The following is a 4138-nucleotide window of genomic DNA, read 5'->3' as shown; positions in this document are numbered from 1 at the left end:
GTGGAAATGACCATAACTTTCACACTGGTTTCAATTATTCGTTTTATACAATGGAAAAACTGTTCTATTTATATTGTATTTTATGCTTCGGGCGTTAACTTCTATGGCCCTAACTATTCGATCTGGTGGAGCAACGCCCTAGAGTGAAGCCTAGGTTAACCGGAACGTAGAAATGACCATTACCTTCACACTGTTTGCGATTATTCATTTTATACGATGGTAAAACTGTTGTATTTATTTTGTATTTTATGCTTCTGGCATTGACTTCTAAGGCCCTAGCTATTCCATCTGGTGGAGCAACGCCCTAGAGTGGAGCCTAGGTCGCCCGAAACGTGGAAATGACCATTACTTTCACTCTGGTTGCAATTATTCCAGCTATACCATGGACAAACTGTTGGATCTTGATTGTACTTTATGCTTCAGGCGTTGACTTCTTAGGCCCTAACTATTCGCTCTGGTGGAACAACGCCCTAGGGTGAAGCCTAGGTTGCCCGGAACGTAGAAATGACCATTACCTACACACTGTTTGCGATTATTCATTTTATGCGATGGAAAAACTGTTGTATTTATTTTGTATTTTATGCTTCTGGCATTGACTTCTAAGGCCCTAGCTATTCCATCAGCTGGAGCAACGCCCTAGGGTGAAGCCTAGGATGCCCGGAACGTAGAAATGACCATAACTTTCACACTGGTTGCAATTACTCGTTTTATACGATGGAAAAACTATTGTATTTATATTGTATTTTATGCTTCTGGCGTTGAGTTCCTGGGCCCTAACTATTCTATCTGGAGGAGCAACGCCCTAGAGTGAAGCCTAGGTTGCCTGAAACGTAGAAATGTCCATTACTTTCACACTGGTTATAATTATTCCTGTTATAAGATTGAAAAACTGTTGCATTTATATTGTATTTTATGCTTCTGGCGTTGATTTCTAAGGCCGCAGCTATTCGATGTGGTGGAGCAACGCCCTAGAGTGAAGCCTAGGTTGCCCGGAACGTAGAAATGACCATAGCTTTCACACTGGTTGCAATTATTCCTGTTTTACAAGTGAAAAACTGTTCTATTTATTTTGTATTTTATGCTTCGGGCGTTGACTTCTAAGGCCCCAACTATTCGATCTGGTGGAGCAACGCCCTAGAGTGAAGCCTAGGTTGCCCGGAATGTAGAATTGACCATAGCTTTCACACTGGTTGCAATTATTCCTGTTATACAAGTGAAAAACTGTTGTATTTATATTGTATTTTATGTTTCTGGCGTTGACTTCTTAGGCCCTATCTATTCGATCTGGCGGAGCAACGCCCTAGAGTGTAGCCTAGGTTGCCCGGAATGTAGAAATGACCATCACTTTCACACTGGTTGCTATTATTCTAGTTATACGATCGAAAAACTGTTGTATTTATTTTGCATTTTATGCCTCTGGCGTTGACTCCTAAGGCCGTAGCTATTCGATGTGGTGGAGCAACGCCCTAGAGTGAAGCCTAGGTTGCCCGGAACGTAGAAATGACCATGGCTTTCACACTGGTTGCAATTATTCCTGTTATACGATGGAAAAACTGTTGTACTTATATTATATTTTATGCTTCAGGCGTTGACTTCCTGGGCCCTAACTATTCTATCTGGAGGAGCAACGCCCTAGAGTGAAGCCTAGGTTGCCTGAAACGTAGAAATGTCCATTACTTTCACACTGGTTGCAATTATTCCTGTTATAAGATAAACAAACTGTTGGATTTTTATTGTACTTTATGCTTCTGGCGTTGACTTCTAAGGCCCTATGTATTCGATCTGGTGGAGCGATACCTCAGAGTTAAGTCTAGGATGGCCGGAACGTAGAAGTGGCCATTACTTTCACACTGGTTGCAATTATTCGTGATATACGATGGAAAAACTGTTGTACATATATCGTATTTTATGCTTCTGGCGTTGACTTCTTAGGTCCTAACTATTCGATCAGGTGGAGCAACGACCTAGGGTGAAGCCTAGGTTGCCCGGAACGTAGAAATGACCATTGCCTTCACCCTGTTTGCAAATATACATTATATACGATGGCAAAACTGTTGTACATATATCGTATTTTATGCTTCTGGCGTTGACTTCTTAGGCCCTAACTATTCGATCAGGTGGTGCAACGCCCTAGGGTGAAGCGTAGGTTGCCCGGAACGTGGAAATGACCAAAACTTTCACACTGGTTTCAATTATTCGTTTTATACAATGGAAAAACTGTTCTATTTATTTTGTATTTTATGTTTCGGGCGTTGACTTCTATGGCCCTAACTATTCCATCTGGTGGAGCAACGCCCTAGAGTGGAGCCTAGGTCGCCCGAAACGTAGAAATGACCATTACTTTCACTCTGGTTGCAATTATTCCAGCTTTACGATGGACAAACTGTTGGATTTTGATTGTACTTTATGCTTCAGCCGTTGACTTCTTAGGCCCTAACTATTCGCTCTGGAGGAACAACGCCCTAGGGTGAAGCCTAGGTTGCGCGGAACGTAGAAATTACCATTACCTTCACACTGTTTGCGATTATTCATTTTATATGATGCTAAAACTGTTGTACATATATCGTATTTTATGCTTCTGGCGCTGACTTCTTAGGCCCTAACTATTCGATCAGGTGGAGCAACGCCCTAGGGTGAAGCCTAGGATGCCCGGAACGTAGAAATGACCATAACTTTCACACTGGTTGCAATTACTCGTTTTATACGATGGAAAAACTATTGTATTTATATTGTATTTTATGCTTCTGGCGTTGACTTCCTGGGCCCTAACTATTCTATCTGGAGGAGCAACGCCCTAGAGTGAAGCCTAGGTTGCCTGAAACGTAGAAATGTCCATTACTTTCACACTGGTTGCAATTATTCCTGTTATAAGATAAACAAACTGTTGGATTTTTATTGTAATTTATGCTTCTGGCGTTGACTTCTAAGGCCCTATGTATTCGATCTGGTGGAGCGATACCTCAGAGTTAAGTCTAGGATGGCCGGAACGTAGAAGTGGCCATTACTTTCACACTGGTTGCAATTATTCGTGATATACGATGGAAAAACTGTTGTACATATATCGTATTTTATGCTTCTGGCGTTGACTTCTTAGGTCCTAACTATTCGATCAGGTGGAGCAACGACCTAGGGTGAAGCCTAGGTTGCCCGGAACGTAGAAATGACCATTGCCTTCACCCTGTTTGCAAATATACATTATATACGATGGCAAAACTGTTGTACATATATCGTATTTTATGCTTCTGGCGTTGACTTCTTAGGCCCTAACTATTCGATCAGGTGGTGCAACGCCCTAGGGTGAAGCGTAGGTTGCCCGGAACGTGGAAATGACCAAAACTTTCACACTGGTTTCAATTATTCGTTTTATACAATGGAAAAACTGTTCTATTTATTTCGTATTTTATGTTTCGGGCGTTGACTTCTATGGCCCTAACTATTCCATCTGGTGGAGCAACGCCCTAGAGTGGAGCCTAGGTCGCCCGAAACGTAGAAGTGACCATTACTTTCACTCTGGTTGCAATTATTCCCGCTTTACGATGGACAAACTGTTGGATTTTGATTGTACTTTATGCTTCTGGCGTTGACTTCCTGGGCCCTAACTATTCTATCTGGAGGAGCAACGCCCTAGAGTGAAGCCTAGGTTGCCTGAAACGTAGAAATGTCTATTACTTTCACACTGGTTGCAATTATTCCTGTTATAAGATAAACAAACTGTTGGATTTTTATTGTACTTTATGCTTCTGGCGTTGACTTCTAAGGCCCTACGTATTCGATCTGGTGGAGCGATACCTCAGAGTTAAGTCTAGGATGGCCGGAACGTAGAAGTGGCCATTACTTTCACACTGGTTGCAATTATTCGTGATATACGATGGAAAAACTGTTGTACATATATCGTATTTTATGCTTCTGGCGTTGACTTCTTAGGTCCTAACTATTCGATCAGGTGGAGCAACGACCTAGGGTGAAGCCTAGGTTGCCCGGAACGTAGAAATGACCATTGCCTTCACCCTGTTTGCAAATATACATTATATACGATGGCAAAACTGTTGTACATATATCGTATTTTATGCTTCTGGCGTTGACTTCTTAGGCCCTAACTATTCGATCAGGTGGTGCAACGCCCTAGGGTGAAGCGTAG

Source organism: Calliopsis andreniformis, unplaced genomic scaffold (genome assembly GCF_051401765.1).
Source record: "Calliopsis andreniformis isolate RMS-2024a unplaced genomic scaffold, iyCalAndr_principal scaffold0001, whole genome shotgun sequence".
Lineage (NCBI taxonomy): Eukaryota > Metazoa > Arthropoda > Insecta > Hymenoptera > Andrenidae > Calliopsis > Calliopsis andreniformis.
Note: the sequence above shows the minus strand (reverse complement) of the source record.